General features: G+C 37.0%; 1 long non-coding RNA gene across 1 annotated transcript; it reads right to left on the bottom strand.

Moving 5' to 3' along the window:
• Nucleotides 1–1489: 1489 nt before the first annotated feature.
• LOC112610271 lies at nt 1490–14994 on the bottom strand. Its single transcript, XR_003116301.1, has 2 exons — nt 14855–14994; nt 1490–2419 (listed from the first exon to the last, which is right to left on the bottom strand). It is a non-coding gene; the product is annotated as an uncharacterized LOC112610271 (long non-coding RNA).
• Nucleotides 14995–15721: the final 727 nt, after the last annotated feature.

Below are 15721 nucleotides of genomic sequence, written 5' to 3'. Positions count from 1 at the left end.
TCAATGGCATCAATTAGGTAGAAGCAGCCAAGCATAGGGGCAACATCACCAGAGAAAAATCAGAAAATGGAATTCTCCTGCGAACAGAACTAACCAGATGTTTGACCCTTGTCAAGACACTATTTCTTTGGATCTTAGTTTTCTACTGTGCAAAATAACACGGTTGGATGCCCTCTATTATCTCTTCTAAATGTACAATTGTTTCCTTTCTTTTCTGCATATTACAATAAAATGAAACTACATAAATAAGGACATAAATTTTGTCTTATTTTTCTTCCACACAGAATACTCCAAGTTTGGCACAGGGCTCAGCCCCATAACATGTGATCAATAAATATATATTTAAGGAATGAATGAATCTATGTAAGATGCTATATTTATACAAAGGCAAAAAGACTGATACATTGTTTCTTTTTAAAAAAGATTAACGTAGCCATTTGAATATTTAGTATAGGTGGTTGAATTGGATTCATGTAGACACAGTCTATTTGACAACAAAAAAATATAGTCACACTTATATAGTCTTATAATTTCATATGCTATTGCCCAAATGTAAGTGTTCTCATTAATTATGACTCTTCAAAATGGAACAGTTGGGTATATTTTTGCACATCTTCATCTCATTGTCATCTACACAGGTTGCTAATATTACATTGATTAAAATATACATCTAGGTAGGCTAGAATGAAAAGAGTTACTGTTCATATTTTACAAGCTCAGAAATCCTGAATTTGGTTGTGGATCTGTATTGTACTGCATGGAGATAAAATAGAACTTCAATTTTCTTTTTTTCCTTTTTTTTTTTTTTAGCCCCCAACAAATTGACTGGCTATATTTATAATGCTCAGTTGTTTCAATAGCTTGTAAACCACAATCCAGCTTAGGAAAGAACATACTTCATGTTTTAACTATTTGATTTGTGCATGAGACCAAAAAAATGAATGAGCCAAACTTAACAAAATTGTATAGACAAATGACTGCATACAATTATTCTAGAGAATTTATTTTGCATTTATGATTTCCTTTATCCTAATCTCTGCATTTCAAAAAACATAATACACCGTCACACACATGAACACACATACACACACACCCCCCACACACTACTATTTCAGATATATACATATTAAGGATTGGTAGAAAGATAAGAGGTTAGGTGCAGGTATGTTTAATTCACATTAAACATTAAAATCTTTGCAAGTGTGTTTATATAACGCCAAAATAACAAGATGGCAAATTAAAATATTTTTATTTAGCATTTGATTTACATGTTATCAAATATGTAAATATTTAGTCCTCCGTAAACTAAGCACCTGGGTGATAAATTATTTACTTCTAATAAAGATGCTTTAATGTTATATCAAATGGGCTATATATTATCTAATCCCAAGCCTAAACCACTACCATTTAAAAATTTAATGAAAATGAATTGGATATGAAAACAGTTCAATCTATGTTATAGAATAAAACTATAACAGACAAAAATAGCACCCTCAAAGATTATGTTTAATATTATCCCAAATAGGTAAATAAAATACGTGAGTTTTAGTGATTTACAAAACAGGTCTTTTAAAGTAAATTTAGAACAAATAAAATCAATGGTTTATCCACAAAGTATTTTGAAAAGGTCAGTGTTACAGATCATTACATTTCTAATACTGAATTCAGAATGGGGTTTAAATGAATCTGTTTTCTCCTCTTATGCAAATTGATATCTCTGTGGAGGGAGGGGTGATAGAAAAAAACACAAAACAGTGCATGCATATGTGTGTGATGTGTGCATGTGTCTGCTTTAACTGAAAAACTAAGAAACTAATGAAATAACACTCCAGTTGTTTAAATGAATAGAATGTTCTCGAGCAGGTAAAATGTTAGGCTTTATTGAAAGTGAGAAATAGGACTGTTAGCCCTGCATTTCTGATTCCTGAGCCCACCAATTTTTCTTTGCCTGCCCACAGAGCCAAAAGCCATATAATATCCCAGCAGAACAGAACATGTAAGGTTAACCTTCTCCTTCCACTTGAACCAATTTTCACAAAATGGAATCTAGTGGAAACACACACACACACACACACACACACACACACACACACGGCTCCCCAAATGCACATTGAAAAGTAATCCATTTTTCACTCATCAGACAACAACACTTAATGACTTGGGTAACTCAGCTTCACTTTCCTATGGCCTTAATGAAAAGGCCAGTTCATTCCATTAGGAAATCAGTGAGATGAATCGTAATGAAAAACTGTGAAATTCTGCCAGGATTTAGCAAAGGCCATGAATAGCCCAGCTTAAAAGTTGAATTTCTTGTTTTCCTTCCTGTGTGGCTCTCTTTGAAAAGACAAGAAAATGGTACATTTGGGTTTCGGAAAATCCATCACAGAGTATGAGGCACTGCCAACTGGTTAGGTTCATCCTAGGTAAATAAAAACCATGGGGGCATTAGGAATACAATGACCAGAGGACAAATTTGAAAAAAAAGACAAAGCAGCATGTTGAGATTTTCTTGCTACTATAGTGAGGGTGGAGAAGAGATCCTATTTCATAGAAAATAGCACTTGCAGGGCTCAGAGTCCTGGCACATTAAAGTGTTTGGTGTCTCGTGTGCTTGTCACCCATGTGTTCTTTTCTGCCAGCACACTGCTCTCAGTGAGTTACGCTGTTAGTTCCACTATAACGTGACATAGTGGTCCTCAAAATTACCATACTATGCATCATCTTCAGTAAAAATCACAGGACTTTCAACAAAACAGAATTGGGAGCATAACACTCAACAATGTTACCAGAAGTACATTTTTTAAAAAGATAAGGACCTTGGCTAAGCATGGTGGCTCATGCCTGTAATCCCAGCACTTTGAGAGGCCGAGGTGGGAGGATCACTTGAGGCCAGGAGTTTGAGACCAGCTTGGGCAACATAGGCAGACTCCCTCTCTACAAAACATAAAAAATTTAGCTGGGCATGATGGTGCCTGTGGTCCCAGCTGCTCAAGAGGATGAAGCGGGAGGATCCCTTGAGCCCAGGAGTTTGAGGCTACAGTGAGCTAAGATCTTATCACTGCACTCCAGCTTTGGGAACACAGTGAGACTCTTCCTCTTAAAAAATTAAAAATAAAAAAATATGATAATAAATAATAAAAAATAAGAACCTAATGAAAAGGGTAGCATAGTTTTGCACATGGTCATTGTTAAGAAATGCATAGATACTATAATAAATACGACATTTTGCCTTGAAAAAACTGAAGTTTACTCATGGAAGTGGGCACTGAAAGAAATGTTTGCTGTTTTTGAGTTATCGTGAAGTTGTCTGAAATCTGATGGAAACGTGTAACACCAGGATGGGTGAGCTTATACCGCACTGTGAACTGAGGTGGCTGGGAGATGATTGATTTTCTGCGTGTATTCTTACATAGATCAATTGAGCTGGGTGCAGATTTTATTGCATTTACTCTCAGAGGCAAAATTTCACATTGGCAAATAGAAAGTTGGCTCAAATTTTATGCTATGCTCAAGCAGACACATGTTCAAATTGTTCCCTCCTATATCAAGTGGATTGGAAGTAATTTGCATTTTAAAAACAAGTCTTATAGTATAATTGACTCTATTCTTGGATTATAACTATTTAATGCCTAAACAGTCAAATGAAGAGTGAAACTTTTTTTTTTTTAAACTCCATGGAGATTGTCAAAAACCTGTCTGGTGTTTTGCAGACATACAAATAATTCTACTTTTATATTTTTCACCTTTCCACAGTAATACTGTATATATGGTAGCCAAAGAAGTTGTTCAAGAGTTTCTTTTATTCTTATACATGGAGTGCCTTAGTGACTAGATTATGTTATCCTTCCAACTCATCTTCCATCTTTTATCCTAGACTTCAATTTTTAATTCTGCTATTTGTTTCAGATCTCAGTTATACCATTCTAGAGCATATCAGCTCACCAGTGTTACACTCCAGGAAATTTATCTTACCCTTGAAACATTCTTTCCTTTTTGTTCATCTAAAGTTAGATTTGGTTGCTGTGGTGGTGGTTCTTTTGTTGTGGGCTTTTTTCCCTCAATTCTGTGGCACCAGTTCACTTACATAAAACACCCAAAGTAAATGCTTTTCAATACATCTCATCTGGTTTTTCAGCCATGTGCAGATTTACAATCTTCTCTGTCTAGGAATCTCACTTTTCCTAAAGTATTTTACAAGGATCCAATGTATATATAAAACAACAGGAACACCCACACCACGCTTGGCCTCTTTTCCATCATGTTTTTAATGCTAACCAAAGAAAACAACCTATAAAACACGCACACACGTATGTACACGGCAGATTTTCTTGTAAACATCCCTTCCATGATTAAATTGATTCCTGAGGAATTGGCTAAGATTACCAGTACCAAAGGTCATTTTCAAAACTTCCTGTGTCCCTGAAAATGTTTTGTGTTAATAATATGCATTAGTTTTATAGCCACTTAAGAATATCCCTTTTATGTCAAAGCAGAAACAGAGAGCCAAGATGAAAACAAGGAGAAAATCCCAACACCTCTATAGAATCAAACGCATATCGACTTTTGAAAATAAAAGCAGAGTTTTGAAAGACCCACTAACAGATTCAGTCTCTTGATACTTTATCTGAAGGTCTACAGACAGAAAGCAACGGGAAGCTGTCCCATTCAGGGACAGAATCCATGAATTGATCTGGACAGGATGATAGATGAGAAACAGGGGAGAAAGTCAGGGCTAGGATCTCTCTCACACACACACAGACACACACAAAAACAGAGGAAACAAATTCTCAATGTTCATAAACTTCCCAAACAAGATTACTTTGCCATTTTAAAAAAAGAAAATAAGGCTGGGCACGGTGGCTCACGCCTGTAATCCCAGCACTTTGGGAGGCTGAGACTGGCGGATCACCTGAGGTCGGGAGTTCAAGATCAGTCTGACCAACATGAAGAAACCCTGTCTCTATTAGAAATACAAAATTAGCCAGGCGTAGTGGCGCATGCCTGTAATCCCAGCTACTCAGAAAGCTGAGGCAGGAGAATCACTTGAACCCAGGAGGAGGAGGATGAGGTGAGCTGAGATCGCACCATTGCACTCCAGCCTGGGCAAAAAGAGTGACAGTACGTCGCAAAAAAAAAAAAAAAAAAAAAAAAAGAAAGAAAAAAGAAAAGAAAAAGAAAAAAACTTTAGAGAACTTTTAAAACTTCACAACATTTAGGAATTTTTTTTAAAAAGTATAAATCAGTAAATATCTATCAACCACCCCTGGTCCTTCCTGGGGAACTTTGCTTGTCCTGCCAAATGAGTATAGTATGTGAATGCGATATTTACTTTCTAGAATTGAAAGGAAATCGGTATATGTTTCATACAGGGAGACAAGATTTCATTGATGTCTTACCTATATTCTTTGAAGACAAATGTTTCCATTCCCTTTATGAAAGCAATATATTTTGCTTTGTCAGAATGACAAATTGAAATACGAAACACAATTCACTTTCATAAACCACAGATGGCTAGAGAGTCACTTTTCTTTTTTTCTTGAATACTAGAAATTATCAAAACCTGAAGTTTGATCAAGTAACTATCCCAAATCTCCCAAGATTGCTCATGAGCTTTCTGAAGTTTTAGGCAGACAAGGGGAATTTTTTTTTTTTTTAATCAGATTCTTTTTAAAATGGGAACTCAAATTACCAATGCCCTGCCCTTATTGGGTTACTGTTGTCATATGCTACATGAGATACTTTGTCTCATATGATTGTAATTACCAGCATAACCAAGCTATTAGAGTACTGCATCATGGCCAGCCTATAATACTGCCTAAAGTGATTTATCAAAAAAAAAAAAAAAAAGAAAAGAAAGAAAGAAAAAGAGCAACAGATAAATGAGCTATAGGGATTCCAGAGGCAGAAACTTTGAATTGTACTGTGTATTCGATTTGATAGCCTGGTCTGAAGCCCACTCATTTGGTCCAGCTCAGATATTAGTATTTGGAGGAGAGCAAAAAACAGTGTAATCAGCCCAAAGTACTCATGTCTCCTCAGTTCTAAGCTTGTGACAGGTGACATGTGTATAGATCCTTGGGACAGAAGGGGTAAGAAATGAGAAGAGCCTCGTGGTGAGAAAAGCCAGCTGAAACTCCTAAATATAAGTGCAAGTTGTTTGAGTAAAAAAGGGGAGTCAGTGGGAGAAAATTCCACAAGGAAATTATCATGTCGAGCTATGAATAGCAGCTATCTCCTATGTAGCATTTGCTAAGTGTCAGGCAGTCTGCTACGTGCCTTGTGTGTGTTATCTTGCTTAATCCTTCTAACCCTCCTTGCAAGTAAATACAAAATCATTACTCCCATTTTACAAATACAAATATTAGCCCAAAAAAGTTAACCTCAAAGGCACACAGCTAGTAAGGGTGCCAAGTTCTCTTCATCAGCGTTCTCCCTCCCACTCCCATCCTTTTGCATATGGTACCTGGGGCAGACTAGAAATGACCTGGTCGGTGTCTTTAATCTAAGCAAGAAATGTACTCTGGACTTAAAATTATTTTTTTAGGTGTTCTGTAAAGAGGAAAATGCACTTTGGCAGAGCCCAGGAATTGACTGAATGTTAATTTTCCTAGATGTTGCAATTATTTTGAAAGGAAGTAGGAAGCAGCAGGAGCCAAACTTCCTTTAAGTCTCATCTTCACCATGAGTGGGCCAACGCGTTGTGTTAGTCATTTTTCTTCCTTCAACTCTCACCATTTCTTAAAAACCTTTCTTTTCCTCTGAGTGTTGGAACAGGGCTTATGTTGTCACCGAAGTCATCTGCAGGGTTAGTTGCGAGAAAACACCAATCTCTCTTGAAATAAGCACGCTTACTGGAGGTCACACAGGGCACTTGATTCATTTCCTGGAACGATTTTGAGCCCTTGAAACTGATACTGATTTGGAAGTGCCTGGATGTTCTGAACACCCAAACCACAGTATCATTGTAAAAAAAGAAAGTCAAGAACTGGTTCTATGGGATTACCCTAATGGCACTTTCATTTGACACTATAAAGAACAGGTTGAAATTTAAGAACTTGAGAAGATCTCAGTAAAGACAAAGAATTATGAGGTTGGAAAGGGATGTTCATTCTCACTTCAAAATCTGCAGGAAAAGTTGCCCAGCTTCATTTGTTCCTTAACTATATTTTAATGACAACAATCCTGTATGGTGACCTCCCCAGAGGGTTACTTCCGGTCAAACAATGTCAATTATAAATTTTAAATCTCACGAGACTGTTTACTTTAGCATTCAATTACCCAAGCTATGTTACTAAATGTTATTATATTTATTTATTTATTTATTGAGATGGAGTCTTGCTCTGTCACCCAGGCTGCAGTGCAATGGCACAATCTTGGCTCACTGCAAGCTCTGCCTCCTGGGTTCTTGCCATTCTCCTGCCTCAGCCTCCCAAGTAGCTGGGACTACAGGCGCCCGCCATGCCCGGCTAATTTTTCGTATTTTCGGTAGAGACGGGGTTTCACCTTGTTAGCCAGGATGGTCTCGATCTCCTGACCTCGTGATCTGCCCGCCTCGGCCTCCCAAAGTGCTGGGATTACAGGCATGAGCCACCGTGCCCGGCTATGTTATTGTACTCATGGGTAAAATGACCAAATTTCATGAGGAAAAAATAGATCAGGATATATGGTCCAGGCAAATATGTTTCTGATTTGTGAGCTCATTTCCAAATAAACCACATTTAATTATCCCTTTGATGGATTGCTTTTATTAAAAAAACACCTGAGGGAATATAGGCAAACTGCCATAGAAAACCTGATTTCATGGTAATGGGGCATCTTTCCGAAGCATGAAACAAAAATAACTGTCACCATTTTGAAAAACCTTAAAGGCTTAGCAACCTCAATTTTCTACCATTTTTATTTATTTTTAAACATTTTAGTTTATTTTTTTTTCAAGACAGAGTTTTGCTCTTGTTGCCCAGGCTGGAGTGCAATGGCGCAATCTCAGCTCACTTCAACCTCCGCCTCCTGGGTTCAAGCGATTCTCCTGCCTCAGCCTCCTGAGTAGCTAGGATTACAGGCATGTGCCACCAGGTCTGGCTAATTTTGTATTTTTTAGTAAAGATGGAGTTTCACCATGTTAGTTGGGCTGGTCTTGAACTCTTGATCTCAGGTGATCCACCCGTCTCAGCCTTCCAAAGTGCTGTGATTACAGGGATGAGCCACCATGCCCAGCTATTACCTTACTTTTTTTAAAGGAAGAAGGAAAAGAAGAAAAGAAAGAAGGGAGGAAGGGAGGAACGAAGGAAGGAGGAAGGAAGGAAGGAAGGAAGGAAGGAAGGAAGGAAGGAAAGAAGGAAGGAAGGAAGGAAGGAAAGAAGGGAAAGAAGAAGGGAAAGAAAGAAAGAAAAAAGTTACTTATCACCTTGAAAGTTAGAAATACATTAACATTTACATTTCAAGTGAAAGTAACTGAGTTAAAAGATGTGATAATATTTTTAACATTAGCTACTAGTTACAATATTTTGAAACTCATGCAAGTTTGCTTTGAAAACACAAAGGATTCTCATGTATTAACCCGTTAACACACATAAGTCCACTTCAAATTTTTTTTTTTTTAAATTCTGTCTATATAATCTATTTTCTACTATTCAGGATCATCAGTGTGGAATGTTAGAGAGTCAGAGAACTAGAATTCAGAATTAGAGTTACAATTTTGTCACATCTAGTAGGCATAATCCAGTGTAATCCAGTTTCACTCCAAATTCGTTTCAATTTTGTCCTCTACTTTCTTGCAGTACTTTGGTCCATGCATTTCAGGAAAGTGGGTTTTTACAAATCATCAGGAGGGAGAAAAAGCCTGGAGGACCAAGAGAACAAAATCTGCTCTATCCTAGAAAAACTGTCCTCTTTCTCTTTTTCTTTCTTGTCTTTGTCTTCTCCTGGCCCAGTGATCCCTTGTAAATTTCCTAAAAGTCTGGCTGAGGTCTAGATAGAATTTCAAAATACATACACACAACGGCGGCCAGTGATGTGGGAATCTCCACACCTTAAACCTTACAAGAATCATTTATAATAAGAATAGATACTTACAGATTTGAGTGAAAGTTTGTTGTTAAACTGTTGAGTCATTTCCAGAAGTCAAACTTTATTTCTTCTTACTTCTACATCACTGAATTAATTTAATCTACCTGAGACCAGAACTCATGAAGATTCGAGGTCTATAGTCTCACACCACCTACTGTTCCCCAGTTTTACATTTATAAGGCTCAGCTGCTCCAGCCTGCCCCAGTCTCAGTTAAAATGAAAGGTTTGTCATAGGGGCTAGAACACATCTGTAGTATGAAAATATTTGGGCAAAATTTGTATTGTGTATCTCTTACATATGGATTAGTTTGTTTGCCTAATTGAAAAGGTCTAAAGCCTAGAATCATTAAATATACTGAACCAGTCACTTACTAGAGACCCGTGCATCTTTCATAAACTCACTCCTGCTCCTTCCCAGGCAAAATGTGCTTCCAGAGCACATTGTTCAGGCTCAAGTATCACATTTGTAACTACAAATTCTGACGATTTCTTTGCATATCTCTCTTCCCCCATCATACTATGAACTCCTCAAGGTCCCGTCTTTATCATCTTGGTATCTACCACCCACCCTCCTGCCTCCCCAAGCCTTCACGGTAACTGAGAGGAAACAGGTGCTCAATATGTACTTCTTAAATACATACAAAAACAAACGAAGAAAGGACCTTTGGTTGTCCTTCCCGTGAATTAATGCCTGTTCTTAAGACAAAATTGGGCATATGTTATTTCGCAACTACAGCTGGCCCTGTGTATCCATGGGTTGTGCATGCATAGATTCAACCAACCTCAGAGCAAAAATATTAAAACAAAATAAAAACAAAAATACAACAAAATAATACAAATAAAAAACAACACAGTATAACATCTATTTATATAGCATTTCCATTGTAAGTAATCCAGAGATGATTTAAAAAAAAAAAAAAAAAACGTGGGAGGATGTGTGTAGGCTATACAGAAGTAATATGCCATTTTATGAGTGACTTGGATCCTGAAATTTTAAAGTCACCAAGGGCCCCAGAACCAATCTTCCATAGATACCAAGAGATTACTATATCCTATATCCTTTCTCAGAAAGTGGGCAGGCACTGTGAGATAGAAATTTCTTCCTCAGTCTGATTTTGTCTAATCTTTTTACTATGCCATGAAGGCAAAGCTATAAGCTTCTCATTTGCTGAAGGCAAGCCTGCTTTTTGATTGCATTTTGCAGCCTGCCCTCTGCTCTTCAATTACTCTCATCACACAAAAACACAACGTCATACTTCGGTATGGTTACATCACTGCAAGAGAATCCACATTTTTCCAGTCTATTAAAAATGACATTTATTATTTATTGATTCTATTCAAGATTAATATGTTTTGAAGGCCTGCTATGTTGCTCTCAGGACTCAGAAAAATAAAATGAGATCTCAATGGTTGGTTGTTGCAAATAGATACCTTCCAAGACTTTAAAAGAATTAAATGAAGACCAACTTTTCTTTAGAATTCTGGCTGATATATCTTAAATAAAGTTTCCTATTGCAGCCATGATTTTGTGGTAGGATTAAAACGATCAAACTGGATAGTCTGAATTTCAGAAATCAATCACTCCTGTTTGTGCAAGAATTCCAAGGAAGGAAAAATGCTGCAGAGGTCAGAGGGCTCATGGTAAGAGAGAAAAGTCCACAGACCCAGTTTCAAAGATCCACCCCCACTAGAAGTGTGATATTCAGCAACAAGACACCTGCATCTGGCGAACAAAGAGGCTTTCAGAGAGTCAGCTGAAAAAGAGTAGCAAAGCCCCAAAATGAATTGCCTTTGCACCTTTAAGTCTTAAGTAGTAACTGAGAGTTTGTAAGTGTCATTGACAACATTGAGTGGAGGGATATTATGAAGTTGCATTTTTCAATTTTCTCCAGTTGCAAAAGAAAATGTAACAGCTGAATTATAAGTCAGGGCCACAGTACTGCCAACAGAGTATGAAAGCAATCCAAAGGGTTTTGCTTCTGTGCATGACCCAGCAATTCCAATAGCGAGAAGTTAGAATGGTAAATTTCCTAACATCTGAAGTCTCTGTCAGAGTAAAGGCAACACCTGACTGATGCATTATCTTCCTACTGAGGCTCTGCATTTAAGAAAAAATTTCAAGTATTTGCTCAGGTAAGTGAGTCTCTCAGACTGAGAGAGAGCCATACATCTCAGGACTTTTAACTCCAGAAATATTTTTAAAAGTAAGAAACACTTTTAGAGGTTTAAGAGAGGTGGGCTACCTGAGCTCTGTTTCTTACCAGCACAACAACATCACCAGATCTTCTGCAATATTAAGATGAAAATATATTAAGACAAAAGATATTATTATCTGAGAAGCATTGGAAGAATCACAGACTCCATCAATTGGTGGCTAGTAATGTTAAATTTACCACCACCACCACCAACAGAAACAAACAAAACAGTTTCATAGACCTCTCTTACTTGGGTTGGTGTATTATTCTCTGACTACTTAAATGCTAATACATTCATGCTTTAAAATCTCTCCTTTAAAGTTCATCTGTAATAGAAGAGATAAATGTAACACAGTGAGCCTTCAGCATTCATGGTAAACGCTAAGGGTTGATACTGATTAGAAACTTACCAAAAATTATGGGAAGAGTCTCTTGATGAAATAAAATTTGAGCTTTTAATTCAATTAAATTTAGCTTGTAAATTAAGAATAATTGGGACTTGCTTTAAGGTTTTTAGGTGGAACTTCAGGTCATGTTTCTGTTGATTTAACAAATGACATAGAAGCTCTTATTTTTCAAATACATTTTCCCTCCTGGGTCTCTAGCTCTTTAAGGATTAACTGTTTAAAATGATCTAATCTTCCTACTTGCAGACAGAGACTTAGCTCTAATAATATGATTAATTCATTTCTCTATCAAATAATAACATGAAAAATATTAGATTCAGGGAATAAACCCCAAAGTCTAATAATTTAAAGATATAATCAGATATATACTATATAAAATAATCCTGTCATTAGATGTACCTCTCATTTTAAAATATAATAAAACTTATAGTTTAAAAACCTAAAATCAGCCCTATGAAACATGTTAGAAGCTTGGAAGTTGCTGCCACAAGTCAAAGTGAAACTGCCTTTGCAAAAAATCTTAAGTGAGGAAATTATATCAGTGAAACAGATCAGACCTAACTGACCCCATCTTCCTTCTAACCTTGAAACTGTCTTTGTTCATTCCGGGGTGTAGGCCAAACTAGCCTTGGGAAGGAATTTGTAGTTTAAACTCTGAAATAAAATAGATAACAGTCCTTTCCTGAAAAGCGCCTTCTTGCCTAGGGACCCGTCTGCCTTTGTAGGACCAACAAATTAGCTACAAGATTAGAAATGATGGTTTAGGGGCCATGCAGCCTCTGACTGCAAGAGTCTGAACCTCCCCAAAATCGCTCCTGGGAATAACATCACTGTAGTAAAGTCTAAGATCAGTGTTTGAGCTATTTACAGACCCTGCATTCTGATGTAGCATATGACACCACCCGGACGACACCACCCGGACTGATAATACAGCTCAGCCAGTTCTGCAATCCCACCTAGGAATGTAAGCCAGCAAGAACTCACTTCGACCTCCTATGAGTTTATCTTCAACGCAACCAGCCAGTACTTCCAACAAACTATCCTTAAAAACTCTGATCGGGGAGACTGATTTGAGTAATAATAAAACTCCCATCTCCTGCATAGCCGACTCTGCTTGAATTACTCTTCCTCCATTGCAGTTCCACTGTCCTGATAAGCCGGCCCTGTCCAGGCAGTAGGCAAGGTGAACCCTTGATTACAAAAGGATGAAGAAACTGAAGAATCAACAACTCTTAGATCGATCAGAGAAGCGAGGGCACAGGGCAAACCGCTGCCTTCAAAATTGGATAAGTCAAGAGGTGAATTAAAAAAAAAAAAAAAATCACAGCTTAGTAGAACAGAAACCTCCAAGGGAATCAGTTTTGAGTAGGAAAACCTGAACTGCAATTGATGAATTGATGAATTTCTGGAGGTCAGTGTAAACAAGTCCGAAAGATAAAACTCCAGGGAGATCCAGTCCTGGAGTGGGTGGTTGAGGGGAGGAGAGACACACTTTTGAGTTTTGCCTCCAGGAGTTACACCAAGTTCTCACGGTAAATATTGGCAGAAAAATTTTAAAAATTAAAAATCCCCTCATGCTTCTGGCATGGGAAGGGGAAAGGAGGCATTTTGACATCACTGGAGAGCATTCTTGTCTTCTTAAGAAGATCTCTCATCAGGAGAAACTAGTTAACTAGTTAACTCCTATACCGGCAGAAAATTTTTGCCAAAGACATATCTGATAAGGGACTATTATTCAATATATACAAAGAACTCTTAAATCTCAACAATAAGAAAACAAACAATCTGATTGAAAAAATAAGTCAAAGACTTAACAGCCACCTTATCAAACAGCCACCTATCATATGCTTTTTCATAAGCATATGAAAAAACACTCCATATCGTATGTCATTAGAGAAATGCAAATTAAAAAAACTTGATGTCACTCTATACTTATTAGAATGATCAAAATCCAGAATACTGACATTAAATGCTGGGGAAAATGTGGAGCAACAGGAACTCTGATTTATTGCTGGTGCCAACACAAAATGGTACAGCCACTTTGGAAGACAGATTGGTGGTCTCTTGTAAAACTAAACATACTCTTACCATATAATCCTGCAATTGAGTCCCTCAGTATTTACCCAAAGGGGATGAAAACTTATGTCACACAAAAATCTGTACTCAAATGTTTATATAGCTTTATTGATAATTTCTAAAAATTCAAAGCAACCAAGATGTCCTTCAGTAGGTGAATGGATAAAGAAACTGTGGTACATGTAGACAATAAAATATTATTAAGCACTAGAAAGAAATGGGCTTTCAAATCATACTAAGAGGTAGAGGAAACTTATATGCATATTACTAAGTAAAAGAAACCCATCTGAAAATTCTATGTACTGCATGACTCCAACTATATGAGATTTTGGAAAACAGAAAAAAGATCAGTGTTTTCCAGGAGTTAGGGGAAGGGAAGTATGAACAGGCAAAGCACAGGGTATTTTTAAGGCAGTGAAACAACTCTATATGATACTATTATGATGGATAGATTCCATTATAAATTTGTCCAAACCCATAGAATGTATAACACTAAGTGTGAATGCTAATGTAAAACTGTGGACTTTGATAGTGATATGTCAGTGTAGGTTCATCAGTTACAGCAAAGGTACCCCTTTGGTGGAGATGTTTGATAACACGAGATGCTATGAATGTTCGAGGGCAGGAGACATGCAGGAAATCTGTGTACCTCGCACTTAATTTTGCTACAAACCTAAAATGGTTCTAAAAACTAAAGACTATTAAAACAAAAACAAAAACAAAAACCAATCATTCATGATAGCTTCTTCACTCAAAGGAAAACAGCAAAGATGCAAAATGTTAGTGTTACATATGAATGTTAAATGCATAGGTTGTCAGAGAGACTTTCAAGTGTCATTTCTTCTCTATGGGCCTCAGTTTCCTCATGTTTTAAATGTAGAACTTGGTTCAAAATGATCTTTAATTGTGATATAGCTCAACCTGAAGCAATTAATTACAAAAATGAATACTCAGGAACAAACCGTATTATTTATTCCAAAGACAATAATACAGGCACTATACTTCAGACAGAAGCATGTAGACCAAAGCTGATAGCATTAATTTAATACAATAGATAGAAAAGGAAATCTTGTTTGGTATTATACCATAAACTTTAAGTTTTTTACTTACCTACTCACAGGCTTAAACTTTCTTGCTTCAGCCCTTTCTTTAAGTTTCTCTTGTTATCTCTGGCTCAGTAAAGCACTTTTCCTACTCTGGTTAATCTCTCTTATCCCCTTTTATCAGAATCTTGGTCTGATGTCCAGTCCAGTTGGTCTCGTAGGACACCTTGATATCTGTGAAATTCTAAAGCTGATATTATGCTGACACAATGTTCAACAAATGTTCTCTCCTTCAGCCAAACCACATGATCACCAAATATTTGGGGAGAAACACACATGAGATAGATGCATTCAAGGAAATAACATCAAAGCATCCATTACTTAATCTTTCTCTTGCCCTGGAGATTCACACCCTGTTTGCCAACACAGGCAGCCTCTGAGCTTCAAGTTGACTTACAAGTTGACAATGTGGATTTTACGGAGTCCAAGATTCAGAAATAATCACAGACTACGTCTTTCACATCTCGATACCCCTTAACGTTCGAACACGTAACGCACATTGCTATTTTACAATCCTATAAAACTCTTATCCATCTTTTTTGTGCCTCACACAGGTTTCATCAGCAACTCATTGGCCAGATATCATAGTTATTAATCATATGCCAACTCTTTGCTCTTATCATACTTTTATTTTACACCTGCAATATTGTAATATAATCACATTTATACATGTTTGTGTCTCCTCACAGACTGGAAGAACCTCGATGATAAGACCTATGGCTGAGTCTTTGTCTAAATCCTTCATAGAACCTATTAGAGTGTCTGGCAAATAGGAGGTCCAGATAAAATATTTTTAGAGCTATTAAATGCATTAAAATGTGAATTAAGCAACAGATCCCTCTACTTAGAAGAACCTTCAAAGGCTAAGAGGTAA

This window comes from Theropithecus gelada, chromosome 16, assembly GCF_003255815.1.
Source record: "Theropithecus gelada isolate Dixy chromosome 16, Tgel_1.0, whole genome shotgun sequence".
In the NCBI taxonomy this organism is placed as follows: domain Eukaryota; kingdom Metazoa; phylum Chordata; class Mammalia; order Primates; family Cercopithecidae; genus Theropithecus; species Theropithecus gelada.
The sequence above is the reverse complement of the archived record's forward strand: the minus strand, read 5'-3'. Positions and strand labels throughout refer to the sequence as shown.